Genomic DNA, 14,703 nt, shown 5'->3' on the forward strand with positions numbered 1-14,703 from the left:
ACTCACATATTAACCTCCTTACGGTCTGATTATGTCCATATTTCTGTGCTCAAAGCAGTACATTTTTTTGCATGGAAATATGTATTTTTTTATTGTAGGCCTGTAATTTTTAGGAATAACTCACTGAAATCTGTCCGAACAAGAGTCTAATATACATTCCGGGTAGGATAAAACTTGAAACACGAAAGCATAAATTATAATTTAATAAATAATCATAAAAAATAATAATATAATAATAATACATTTAATTCAATAATATAATCAAACCAAAAACACTGAAATTTTAAATATAGCGCTAAGTTTGCACATCACTGAGCAAAGTCGCAAAATCGTTTTCAGTGTCTGATGCCGAATTTCCCCACGAATCATTATCACTCAATTCTGCAAGTGGTTCTAATTTACTATCGCTGTTCTCTAGCTGGTCTAAAACCGCTTTTGACCTAAAGGGACACTTTTTGGATGCCATGGACGTTTCTCAGTTTCCAGGCAATAAGAACAGTAAAAATGCAGGCAGGGCACAGGACAAAGCACTAGGGACAAAATGTATGTGAAATGGTTTGATACAGTAATGTTTTATTATGTGATTTTAGTGAATGTCACTTTTTGTCATTTTCAAATTTCCCGCCGTTCTGTCCCCCGTATGTCCCGACGCTCGAAAAGGACGGAACCCAGAAGACAGATGCTGGCATCTGCCGGATTACATTGCCGGGGACACTGCAGGAGGGACATCACGGGAGCGCAGAACAAGGTAAGTGATCGAGGGATCACGGAGCAGCGCCGCATGGTATTCCCGAGTGTAGCTCGGGGTTACCGCTTGTGGTACTGAAACTTTAGGGGCTGGGCCAGGTGCTGGTCCACACGTCTGGGTGGATCCCGACTTTAAAGTCTGGATTTTTCCCCAGCCTTGACTGACTGAGTGATGGCAGCTAACAGAGGACTTTAGCCCACTGTCGGCTGAAGAGAGGTCACAGGAGTGCAGAACGAACTGCACTCCTGTGATCCACAGGAGAAGTACATCCAAATGAGCCTTGGCTGTACTTCTCCTCTAAATCCTACTCTTCAACACAGCATGCATTGCACACCTTTATCTTTTTGTCCTTAAAGAATGTTCTGAGGAGTCTGTCACTGTCTTTCAGTTTGTGTGTCACTTTTGGTGAATTATAATGTACCCATTTTAATAAATTATTCAAAGTAAAATGATTCACCTTGAAGTTCTGTGACCTCTATAAAGGCATTTTTTTCCATGGCCTCAATTCTCTGGTCAATGAACTTGCAACGGTAAATCTGGGTAACTTTTAATTATATTGTACAGTCATTTTCCCTTATGTTAATAATATTCTTGGTATGTGTTGTAGTTCTGCACCATCCTCTGCTTTATCTTCTTTTCCCTTTATAAACGCAATATGTCTAATAATGCTGTTTTAAGACATAGGATAGTTACATCATCTTTACCTCCAAGATGGAGTTGGATGGCAGTTACTCTTACAGAGTAGATTTGGCTGACATTAAATCAAAAATAAACACGTTTCCTACCAAAGCAGCCAAGCCATATGGGAACACAGATGGAATGATTTGTTCAAATCTAATATTGGTTAACATGGATGTTTTAGATGTACCTTTGGTTAAAGTAATTAGGAACTGAGAAGGTATCATATTATATTTAGCTGGATAAAATGTGAGAATAGGTCTCATGCTCTTAAAACTCCCATGCTGTATCCAAGAACCCTATTTTCACTGTTGTATTGACATTCACTGAAGAAGAGGAACTGTATCAGGCTTATAAAAACTCTGTAATTGGTATCCAATTTGATTTTACTAAAACATAAAATGGAATTAAAAGAAAACACTGTATATTTTAATGGCACATTCAGTTTGTTGCTGTGCATTTACAAATGCACATTACCACGCATTATATCAAATGTCAATACCCCGAAAATCAGACTTGCAATATTATTTTCATCAAAGTGAGCAATAATACATGGTGATGTACTACTATGTATGGTCGTACATTGCAACCCTAGGGTGTTGCTTAGTGTGTTGGGGTGCCATTGAAAGAAAAATATCACTGCAACACTCTAACTTGTGTAATGTGCATTACCATAATTCATTTGTGTTAACTGGACCTAAATAGAAGTCCAGAAGTAAAATATTGCCTGTCCTGCTGCTAAATTGTGCTGTCTTTAATAGATAAATTGCTGAAAAATATTCTTCATCTGACATTTTGGAAGTGTTGGATACCTGTGTCCCTCACTGCACTCTGTGATTTCATCATATAGGTCACTACAGGACACAGAAGTGTTCAGTGAAAGGAACCATGGCCTGTGGTGGAGGACCAGACCTCAAGAAGCATATTATCTCTTCAAAAGAGTAAAAATTGGTGAAATGGTCAAAGAAACAGTTGCTTTCTTTGCAAAGAGGATTTTTTTTGTGGCTTAAAAATAACCACAGGGTCACTTTAAATGTCCTCCTTTCCCAGGTGTACCACTTACCTGGCCTGGCTCCTCTGAGATCTTCATTGTGTGGCCTGTGTCCTTAAAAAAGTCATCCATTATTTGTGTCAATGACTGGCCTTTGCATAAGAATGAAAGGATGTTGTGAATCGCTTCCACTTAAAACTGACCTTCACTTAGTGAAGAACTGCTAATTTACCTCTACTCCCCCCCAACTCTTTTACTTTTTTTTTTGGGGTGGAGGTACCTTTTTCCTGAAAGATGCCTTCTCTTGCTTCCACAATTCTCCCCTAGGTGGCAAATATGTACACTTGACCTGCCTCCTCCATCCACAACCTACTGGGACACATCCAGGGAGGGTGCAGAACCAATCTGACAGTTCAATCTCATACACGTGCAGTAGAAAGTCACAGCTGGCTCCCGCAATCAAGATGGTAAAACCAGGAATCCAAACAATGGAGAAGAACTGGCTCTGGTGAAGATAGTGCTGGACTTCTGGGCTGGTGAGTATCTGATTCCTAAAAATCAACAGCCACAGTATTTTAGCTGCTAACTTTTATTTTATTAAAAGCAACTGGAGTTCCTCTTTAAGAAACATAGCTTTAATGGGGAACTTTGCCAGAAGGGCTGCTAAATATAAGACTTGGGAGTGTTGTAAGATGGAAGGGGTTTGACATTTAAGGGTTAACAGTACCAAAATTATCTTAAAGGGTTTTCCACATATGCAAAAGTGCTTGGCAGCTAACCATTTCATTCCTGCTTTAGACCCATTTAGGTGTGATGATGTTTTTGTTTTTAGTTCTTCCTTTGTCCCTATTTGAGGACTTTCCCCTAACTTTCTGAATTAATTCTGAAAATGTTGTCTGGCTACTGTGCTTATCCTCTTAATTTAATACTCTGATTCCCTGACCCGGAAAAAGAATACAAAATCTCTGCTTTGACCTCCATTCTGCACAGGTTATTGTCTCATGAAGTTCGGATCCAGAGACAGCCAACCAAGCTTTTGTTTTGAGAAGAAGGTCAGCAATGGCAGTCTCTGGGTTTATTTCATGACAAGAAAAAAAAAACTTGAAAGTTAAATTTCCTCCTTCAGTTAAGTGTAGAAAAAAAAAGCTGAAAATGTAAGGACACCACAAAGGAGTGCCAAGCCCTGTTTTCTAATGTCATCTCTCACTGCCTCGTCAGTCCAATCACCTCAAAGCCTGACCTGGGTAGGTCAATGATGATCTCCCTGAGAGAAGTCCCACAGGGAATACACAATTTCATTAGGTAACAAGTGATTTATTGTGCTGGCAAGTGCAGTCTTATTTCACTGTCAGAAGGTTCACATATGGAGAATTTTAGAGATAAATAAGTTTATATTGTCCTCCCATTGACATCATTTCTGTTCAATACAGCAGACTGGCAAGCAGCAGAAAGGATATTCCATCTTAATAATTGTAACGCTGTTTCATTTTCTTCATTCAGTATTACTTTAATAGGATTCAGCTTCTGACCGAGAATATTCAGTAAAAATAAGTAACCTTCAAGCCCAACACTAGCAAAGGTTACAGTTTGGCTTTGGATAGAACGGGCAAATGTTATTACTGTCTCAAGTCTCCTGCAAGGGTCTAAAATGCTAGTCACATCTGGTGTCACCAAACAGAAAATGAGATGAATCTGCTTAAATGCCAGCCAAAAATATTACTGAAATTTGTATAGAGAGGGAAGAACTTGAAATTTCCAATTTTTGTTTCTATCTCTGACCCCATTGAGTAGATTTTTCCTAATTTCCTGTCCCTTGTGAAAGGCATTCAACAAACAAAAGGTGTGTTAGTCACTTCTAACATTATTAAATGGTCTAATCCAGGGGTGTCCAACCTTTTGACTTTCTTGGGCCACATTGGAAGGAGAGTAATTGTCTTGGGCCACACATAACACTAACAATAACAAGAGTTGATGAGCAGAAAAAGTCAGGCAGATCACAAGTTAATGATCACTGACATAGATAATGTACCTATCTGAGTGATAAAACTGATTTTTTTTTTTTTTGCAATATTTTATATTATAAATATAAAAGAGGGCAACATAAAACTGGTGTAATATTTGACAAGGATTTTTATAAATGAATAGATAAATATCTGGTTTGGTGAATGTAATAGCAATTCTCAATGAATTCTCAAGGTGCTCATCAGATATCTGTATTTTGATCCTAATTTTGTCCTTCGTGTGCTTTATCCTTGAAAATAGTTGCTCACAAATATAGGTGCTGCCGAAAACTGATGAAACGAATGATTCATCGGCATGATTGTGAAGAGTGGGATATTTTTTTTTGGGAAGATAGAACTTATAAAAGTCCAGTAAAGAGACTTTCATTTTTGTTCGACTGCATTTGTGCTGAACACTTGAACGGTAAGGGTGTTCAGTGCACTGTTCACCTGCCACGTCCCACAATGCACTGAGCCTTGACAGTGCATTGTGATTGGCCAAAGCAATGCACCTGACCACAGGAGCAATGCTTTTGCCAATCACAGCGCATGATGATGTCACAAGGGAGCAGGGGTAACCCCACCCCCTTGTGACATCATCACAGTATTTAAGAACTGTCAGACCAGTGCAGTCGGTGGGCATCATGATTGACAATGGATCTACTTTGTTAGGAGCTGCACTTTAATATTCCCATGTATGCAAAATACATTAAAACCTAATCTGATAAACAATACAGTCACAATGATAATAATAATTATAGTTTCTAAAGCTATAATATTAATGTTACAATGATCTAGTAGACTTTATTATTTTCTAATCTCCATGTATTTTAGAGCAACTGTACTAAAATTGTGTTGAGTCAGCTACTTGATTTACAACTTTCTGAACAGTATATACATTTCTTAAAAAAGCCTAAAAACATGTATAATTTATCCCAGTGGATAATACTGACTAGAAATACTAGAAAGAATGTCATGAAAGATGCACTCTGGAGAAACTAAAAAAGTAACTCTTGCAGTGGACTCTTCCCCTGTTGTGAAGGTTAAATGCTCATTTTTGTCTTGGGTAGAGTTCAGCTTTACAGATATTTCAGAGGCCAATTATACAGATGACCAAAATCAAATTTGATGAAACGTGTGTCAAAGAATCAATTATTTTTATTGGAAGCCTTCATTAGACGGCATACACCCCAGGCCAAACCTTGCTTGTTAATGATTCACTTTCAGTAAGATAAAACTGCTTGTACATATTGATCTGCTGTACAGTATGTCCTAGTTTGCATCCTATAAAATGTTGTCCTTCTTACTTCTGGAAAACTATTAAATCTTGTTTTAGCTAATAACACTGCAAAGAAGGGTGCTGTGTAGTAGTGACTGATGGAAACCAATGTTCAGCTGTTCATACTAAGCAGGTTAAAGCTCATCTGTAAAAAGAAGAGAAGCGGCATCATCTGAGCGCTTGTCAAACTGGTGTCAACCACTGTGCAACTCCGCTCCAGTCCCTCTGCCGGCAATGCACTGTCCATGGCTGTGCTGGTGGCTCCCAGTACTTCCTGGTCAACGTGGATCCAAAGAACAGAGGGGATGTCAGCTCCAGGTACAGCAGTAATAGGCATGACATGCGCTCAGAGCATGTGCTGGTTCATCAGGCCATAGAGGGGACATATATTGGCAATTGATAGTGGCGGACTGTAGCGCCCAGCCAACTCATGGAAAGGCCCAAGTATCATCCTAGGTTAGTACAAAATACATTTCAAGCCTCCCTCTCTTAAACTAAGCACTCTTAAAGTGTTACTTAACCCACACAAGTAAAACCAGTCTTTATATGCAGTAAAGCATGCTTGTTATACTCACTGTGCAACCTAAGGGGTTAATCCTCAGCATTGTGTAAAAAGACTGTTTGATCCTGACTTCTCTGATCCTCCCCTTCTCCCAGTGTCCCCCTCTTATCTCCTGATAAGACATATCGTGTGGAGACACTGCACATGCTCAGTTTAGTGTGTATTACTAGAGAGGTTTTTTTCTTGGGAGAGTGCATGTGATCAGCACAGGACCAATCAGCTCTGTCCAGACAGAGGTCAGGGGTTCTGCATCCTTCTAGAGAAAACTCCTCCTTCAAGCTTTAACAAGTGCTCTGCTGGGCACTGATAGAAGTCCCCGGGCTGCTCAAACTGCTGATAAGAAAAGGTATATAGCAGTTTATATTTACTAAAATAATAATATTTCCATGTTCTGTGTACTGATGGAGACCAGATATAGTGAATGCAGGGTTCTGGGTTTTGTAACACTTTAAATTAAAATAAATAAAAAAATTAAAAAAAATAAACATATAAGGAGGAGAATAAGGGAACATTAAGTACATTATCTTACATTTTTGTAAATATTTTGTTCTTTTCATGTGACAACACTGAAGAAATGACACTTTGCTACAATGTAAAGTAGTGAGTGTACAGCTGGTATAACAGTGTAAATTTGCTGTCCCCTCAAAATAACTCAATACACAGCCATTAATGTCTAAACCACTGGCAACAAAGGTGAGTACACCCCTAAGTGAAAATGTCCAAATTGGGTCCAAAGTGTCAACTTGTGTGGCCACCATTATTTTCCAGCACTGCCTTAACCCTCTTAGGCATGGAGTTCACCAGAGCTTCACAGATTGCCACTGGAGTCCTCTTCTACTGCTCCATGAGGACATTACGGAGCTGGTGGATGTTATAGACCTTGCACTCCTCCACCTTCCAAAATGTGAGAGGTGAACTCACTTCTGTGAGATACTGTAAATTAGGCATGTATGTTACAATGCACAGGGCCCTGTATAAATAAATAAATAGATATGTAAAAATAAAAATGTTAATACATAAACAGGTGATCCCATATTTTTGAAAATGTGTATACAAACATTCTAGAGGGTAATAATAATGCTACCTATGCCATTTGGAAAAATGAAAATAATATAGAGCAAGAGATGTATGTACTATTACATTCTAATATTATACTTGGTACCTCTAGAGCTTTAGCTTATACATAGTTACATCCATTTCCTAATATCTCTGGTAGCTGACTATCCTCCTACAATTCCAATTATTTTTTTATTCCTTATTTATTTTCTCTTGCTCTATATTATTTTCATTTTACCAAATGGCATAGGTATCATTAGTATTACCTTCTATAATTTTTGAATACACATTTTATTAATATGGGATCACCTGTTTATGTTACATTTTTATTTTTAGGGCCAGTTCACACTACATGTGTTTCAGTTGCTTTTTTCCTTCATCCAAAATGCATAGAAAGTAGGCTATATGGTTGTCAATGTCATAGTTCACATCAGTGCTTGCAGTTCCAGTGCGTTCCAGTTGCAGAAAAAAAAGTAGAACAGGCTGCATTTTTCCTGCACATAACTATACTGTAATTCAGTAAAACACTTAAAAAAGCACCAAAATGCACCAAAAATGCACTGGATTGCACATGTCCCTATTTTAAGTGAAGAAAAAGAGAGAGAAAAAATTAACCAGAAAGCATCAAAAACTCCCTGGAACACGTCAAAAACGCATCAAAAACGCACATGCAGAAACGATCCGGAACACCTCGACTGCATTTCTTTGGTGTGAACTAGCCCTTACACACAGTATCTATTTACTCAAACATGACCCTTATGGTCTGTGACGGGAGTGACTTTTGGGGGTGGGGGCACCCAAGTTGTTCCTCTTATGTGTAACCCACCCTGTGCCTGTTAAGGGTGGTCTGTCCTGATATTGTGTATTGGTGTGGGGGTTGTCCATTGTTCACTGCCATGTGGTTGCCCCATTGTTCTATTGTGTCTTGCTTGCCAGCAAACTATTATGGGATGCATGTGTTCCCCTATTGTCTACTGCCATGTGGTGTATCCCTTTGTTCTATTGTGTGTCTTGGTTTGGTGGGGGGTGTTTCCAGCAGCCCTTCCCCCTGATGGGAGGGCCTGCTGTTGTGTTTCCTGTTCCTGGTTGTATTTCCCCGCCCTGTGTATATAGCTTGTGTTTGTGTTAAAATAAAGCAGTCTACTTCCTGTCTTAAGAGAGTCTGGTGCTGTCTATTTCCTGTATGATCAGCGGTGTGGTCTGTGGATGGTGTTCGGACAGGGAAGCAAGAGTATAATGGAAATACCCTAGTGCAGTCGGGGTCCGGTTCCGTTACATGGTCTTTCTATCATAGTGCATAGCGAGATATATTCCTAACTTGCATGATTTTACCATAATATCCTCCTTATAAGTTTACTGTACTTTATTTATTATAATTTAAGAGTGTTTAGTTTAATGAGTCTAAAAGAGAGAGGCTTGATATTTTTTTTTTTAATATATTTTTTGTACTAACCTATGATGACACTTGGTCCTATCCATGAGTTGGCTGGGCGATACAGTATGTCACTATCATTTGCCAATATATGACCCCTGGTCCGATGAACCAGAACATGCTCCAAACATGTACCACAACTACTGCTGCTGTACCTGGAGCTGATGTTGCTCCTGCCTTTTCTGTGGATCCATGTTGAGCTGGAAGTGCTGAGAGCCACCAGCACAGCCAAGGATAGTGCATTGAAAACCTACATGCAGCAGGACTTGACCGAAGTCACACAGCAGTTGACAACAGTTTCACAAGCGCTCATTTGACTACTACTGTGAGTTTCCAACTTTGTGAAAATAAATTATTTATTTTTATTGTTGCGTCTCTTCTTTTTATGATTCACACAAAGTCTCTTCTAGCTCTTTTGAATTGGCTGTTACTGAGTCAAGCATTATTGGATTATCCCTTAACCACCTTTGGACTATAAGGATTTTACTGGTGTGGTTTCTTTACTAGCCATCAGATAATACATGTGGTCTTTTTCCTCTTAGTGTGCCAAATATCTCTCTTGTTAAAGCTCATCTGTGACTACAAGGTATTGTGGCACACCAACATTTTTTTTTTGCTGTTTAACAGCATGGTGGCTAAGGTAAGCAGCTTTGCCGTGCAGAAAGGGTTTAAATCCCCCTGAGAATGCTATCTGCATGGATATGTATGTTCTTTGTTTGTTTATAGGGGTTTCCTCCCACAAATCAGAAACTTACTAGAACATTAACTGGCTTTGTACCGAGGTTTCCCTAGATAAAAAGAGTATGGTGAGCGCACACTCTAATGTGAACTCCTTCATGAGACATCGACTGATATAAATAGAGAAATCAATTGGATATAAAAATGATAGACAGTACTGGTTTAGTTGTACATTTGGTGAGTTTGATTGTGGGACAAGAGTTCTCTCACTCTCTATCTCTATAAAATTCAAAGACTTGGATGGTAAGTGATCTCAGTACCTTGTTCTCAACGACACTACCAATGGTCATTAACAGATACACCTCACTCTGCCTGTTGACTTTTCATTATTGTTATTTTATGAAGTCTGTAGCAAGATCAGTACTCCTCTCGATACATCAAAAGTAGTTGAGACTTTGTAACAGAGTTAGGGTCTTTCCTCAGTGTTGTGAGTAGGATCCATTGCTAGTTAGAAATCTGCATTTTTACTACTTTCTTATGGCTTATATTTACCTTACAATTCCACCTGTCGTTTGAACAGCTGAAACGCTTTTTTTTTTATTGTCTGTATTTCCCTGTTTGCAATATAGAACAACTGCTTTGCTGATTTAAATCAATGTGCCAGCATTTCCATGTGGTTTCCACATCAGTGAGGTTCTGGAGACCTAAGAGCCAGGCCACTGGGTTTCAGAGCTGTCCTCAGATTTGAGTGGAAGTTGTAGCAACGGTCCACTTGTTTTTATCCTAACCAGGAAACGTGTGCTAGAATTAAAGTGGCATGCATGCTATTTTAACAAGAGTACAACATGCTCTAATTGCTATGATTTTTCTTTTGTGATCCATTTGGAACATGAACTACTTAAGCAACCCTTGTACCTGTTGCATATTTGATATAGTGGAAAGGAATACAGGCTGGTTGACTATGGGGACTATTTAACACAGAGAGGAAATGCCACTATCCATTCAGGACACTGCAGTGTTTACTCCACACTGGACCCACATTTATTTTATGAGTAATTCATAACTGCAGACTGCAGTGTGGAGCCTTCAATGTCCCATAACCTGTAAAACCAATTATCCCAAGAATTTCAATCTGTGAAAAGAGAAAAGCTAAATCACATGGCTTTAAAACAGTGGTTCTCAACCTTACTAATGCCGCTGACTAGTGTCCCATCATTGGTGTCTGTGGGAGGAATAGTGTCCCATCATTGGTGTCTGTGGGAGGAATAGTGTCTCATCTTTGGTATCAGTGGGAGGAATAGTGCCCCTTCATTGGTATCAGTGGGAGGAATAGTGTCCCATCTTTGGTATCAGTGGGAGGAATAGTGCCCCTTCGTTGGTATCAGTGGGAGGAATAGTGTCCCATCTTTGGTATCAGTGGGAGGAATAGTGCCCAATCATTGGTGTCTGTGGGAGGAATAGTGTCCCATCATTGGTGTCTGTGGGAGGAATAGTGTCCCATCATTGGTATCAGTGGGAGGAATAGTGTCTCATCTTTGGTATCAGTGGGAGGAATAGTGCCCCTTCATTGGTATCAGTGGGAGGAATAGTGTCCCATCTTTGGTATCAGTGGGAGGAATAGTGCCCCTTCGTTGGTATCAGTGGGAGGAATAGTGCCCCATCATTGGTGTCAGTGGGAGGAATAGTGCCCCATCATTGGTATCTGTGGGAGGAATAGTGTCCCATCATTGGTATCTGTGGGAGGAATAGTGTCCCATCATTGGTGTCTGTGGGAGGAATAGTGCCCCTTCATTGGTATCAGTCGGAGGAATAGTGTCCCATCTTTGGTATCAGTGGGAGAAATAGTGCCACATCATTGGTGTCAGTGGGAGGAATAGTGCCCCTTCATTGGTATCAGTCGGAGGAATAGTGCCCCATCAATGGTGTCAGTGTGGGAGGAATAGTGCCCCATCATTGATGTCAGTGTGGTGGGGGAGGGGAATAGTGCCCCATCATTGGGGTCGGGGGGGAATAGTGCCCCATCATTGGGGTCAGTGGGGGGGGAAAATAGTGTCCCATCGTTGGTGTCGGTGGGGGGAGGAGTAGTGCCCCATCCTTGGTGTCAGTGGGGGGAAGGATAGTGCCCCATTGTTGGTGTCAGTGGGGGGGAGGAATAGTGCCCCATCGTTGGTGTCAGTGTGGGGAGGAATAGTGCCCCATCGTTGGTGTCAGTGTGGGGAGGAATAGTGCCCCATCGTTGGTGTCAGTGGGGGGAGGAATAGTGCCCCATCCTTGGTGTCAGTGTGGGGAGGAATAGTGCCCCATCGTTGGTGTCAGTGGGGGGAGGAATAGTGCCCCATCCTTGGTGTCAGTGGGGAGAGGAATAGTGCCCCATCCTTGGTTTCAGTGGGGGGAGGAATAGTGCCCCATCCTTGGTTTCAGTGGGGGGAGGAATAGTGCCCCATTGTTGGTGTCAGTGGGGGGAGGAATAGTGTCCCATCGTTGGTGTCAGTCTGGGGAGTAATAGTGCCTCATTGTTGGTGTATGTGTGAGAGAAATAGTGCCCCATCATTGGTATTAATGACACCAATGATGGGGCACTATTCCTCCCACTGACACCAATGATACTTACCTTGCAGACCCCTGCTCCAGCCTGGGCTCGCTCCCTCCCTCTCCCATTTACAGCAGCAACAAAATTTGCACGGTACAAACACTTACCGATCAGCTGTCTTCCTTCTCTGGCCGCTCTCCTCTTCACTCGCTCCGGCAGCTCCCTTACTCAGTCTTCTTTGATCTACGCGCGCTGCCACTCGGCTCTTCCTCTCCAAGCTCCACCTCCTCACCGGTAATTGCCCGCCTGTGTGCCTCTCCTGAGCTACAGTTCCGGTGGCCAATCACCGGCAAGGAGGCGGAGCTGTTGAGTGATCCCAGAGGTGTGGCCAGGTGACAGGGACAGCATGTCATCACGCCCACACATCGCCTGAGACGGATAGAGGAGCGGTGTCTCGGTTCCTAAGACCATCAGAAATATGTGTTTTCCGATGGTCTTAGGCGACCCCTGTGAAATGGTCGTTCGACCCCCAAAGGGGTCGCGATCCACAGGTTGAGAACCGCTGCTTTAAAAGGTCCTGTTACTGGGCTCTTCTCCTTTTGCCACTATTTTTTTCCCATCCAAAAAAAAAACATTTTCAGTTTTGCTTGTTTCAGAGTACTGAAACAAATACAGTAGCTGGTGTGATTTTGTAATACAAAATTCTGTGCTGGGCCCCTAAGTGTTCGTGCAATCTTTAAATTCCATTGCAATTCTATTGTTTTGCTTGCCTTTATCCTTTATGCTACATTTTCACTGCACTGTACCATAGTAAAAAAGGAATTTAACTTTTAATGCATCAATTATTTTTAGGTTTGTGTGATGACCAGTGAAAAAAAACAAAAAACATATTTACTAATGACAGAACGAAAACACAAGCATTGTTAAAAAGTGGGATTAAATAGGAAATAATGGTTACATTTGCACTTAAAGTGATATTAAAGGCAGTTAATAACAAACATGTCATACTTACCTGCTCTGTGCAGTGGTTTTGCACACAACAGCCCCAATCCTCCTCTTCCTACTGGCACTCCTGGCCCTCCCTCTTGCCGAGTGCCCCCATAGCAAGCATGGGGGCACCCAAGCAGGCCTAATCTCGAGCCACTGCTCTGTGTGTCTATTTGGCCCCACCCCCGATCTCTCTTTATTGGCTCACTGGGTGTGAATGACAGCAGTGGGAGCCAATGGCTCCTGCTGCTGTCTCAGCCAATGAGGAAAAAGAGTCCCCAGAAAACCACTGTTCTCGTGCACATTGCTGGATCAAAAGGGGGCACAAGTAAGTATTAGGGGGGCTGCTGCATACAGAAAGAAGCATAAAGCTAAAAAACCATGAGCCTTTACAACCACTTTAACCACTTGCCCTCCGGAGGATTTACCCCCTTCCTGACCAGGCCATTTTTTGCGTTACGGTGCTGCGGTATTTTAACTGACAATTGCGCAGCCATGCAAAGCTGCACCCAAGTTAAATTTTCGGCCTTTTTTTTCCACGAATAGAGCTTTCTTTTGGTGGTATTTTATCTCCTGTGCATTTTTAATTTTTTGCGCTATAAAAAAAAGACGGACAATTTTCAGAAAAAAACAATATTTTTTGCTATCAAGCATGTCCAGTAAAAAAATTTAAAAAATCAAATTTCGTCATATATTTGGGCCAAAATGTATTCTGCTACGTCTTTCCTAAAAAAAAATCCCAATAGGTGTAAATTAATTGGTTTCCGTGAAAAGTTATAGCAATTACAAATGGCGGTATATATACTGGGATTTTTTTTTTTACTAGTAATGGCAGCGATCAGCAACTATGGGACTGCAGCGGGCATTCTGCCACTGGGAGGAACTGACTTGGTGTCACTGACATCCCCAGTGACACCAATACAGCGAGTAATCGGGACCAGATGATTGACAGCCAAGGCCACGAATAGCAGCGTGGGTAGGGCTTGTGCGCACCCCCTACCCGGAAATGCAAAATCACGTATGTATACGTGATTTTGCGCACCCCTGTAGCTGTATATCTGCTATAGGGCAGCTGGACAGCGGTTAAATAACACATTGTCTTACTTTCTCTACTTGATGTCAAAGTAAAAACATCTGCGTACATTGGGTATGCTCAGCTTAAATGATAGGAGCAGGACCCTCCTAACCCTCTGGTAGTGAATTGTATTGTTGCTGTATTGTCTCCCTTTATATTGTAAAGCGCTGACCAAACTGATGGCGCTACATAAACCCTGTATAATAATAATATATAACAAAATCTAGATATGGGGGTTATTTACTAAAACTGCATGGTGGAAAATCTGGTGTACCTCTGCACAGTAACAATCAGCTTCCACAATTTAATTGTCAAAGCTTAATTGAACAAGCTGAAGTTAGAAGCTGAATGACTAACATGCACAGCTGCCCCATATTCTGAGTGCACCAGTTTTAGTAAATCTCACCCATAGTATGCACACTCTGTCAAACAGCACATTTCCCTAGTAAAACACACACAGCACATTACATAAAAACAGCACACCACACACAGTTAACCCTTTGATCGTCCCAGATGTTAACCCCTTCCTGACAAATGTCATTAGTACAGTGTCAGTGCTTTTTATTAGCACTGATCACTGTATTAGTGTTATTGGAATGTCAGTGGCAGTTAGTCAGTTCCCACCCAGTGTCAGAATGCCATCGTTGCATGACCGTGCAATTGTCAGTTAAAGTAACGCAGCACTGT

At 41.1% G+C, this 14,703-nt stretch overlaps 1 protein-coding gene across 8 annotated transcripts in view; it reads right to left on the minus strand.

Moving 5' to 3' along the window:
* Positions 1 to 14,703, minus strand: part of CACNA1E (calcium voltage-gated channel subunit alpha1 E) — a 1,021,369-nt gene that overhangs the window by 270,921 nt on the left and 735,745 nt on the right. The window lies entirely within an intron of this gene.

The sequence above is a fragment of the Staurois parvus genome, unplaced genomic scaffold (assembly GCF_062004578.1).
Source record: "Staurois parvus isolate SC_StPar_1 unplaced genomic scaffold, SC_StPar_1.0 ptg000106l, whole genome shotgun sequence".
Lineage (NCBI taxonomy): Eukaryota > Metazoa > Chordata > Amphibia > Anura > Ranidae > Staurois > Staurois parvus.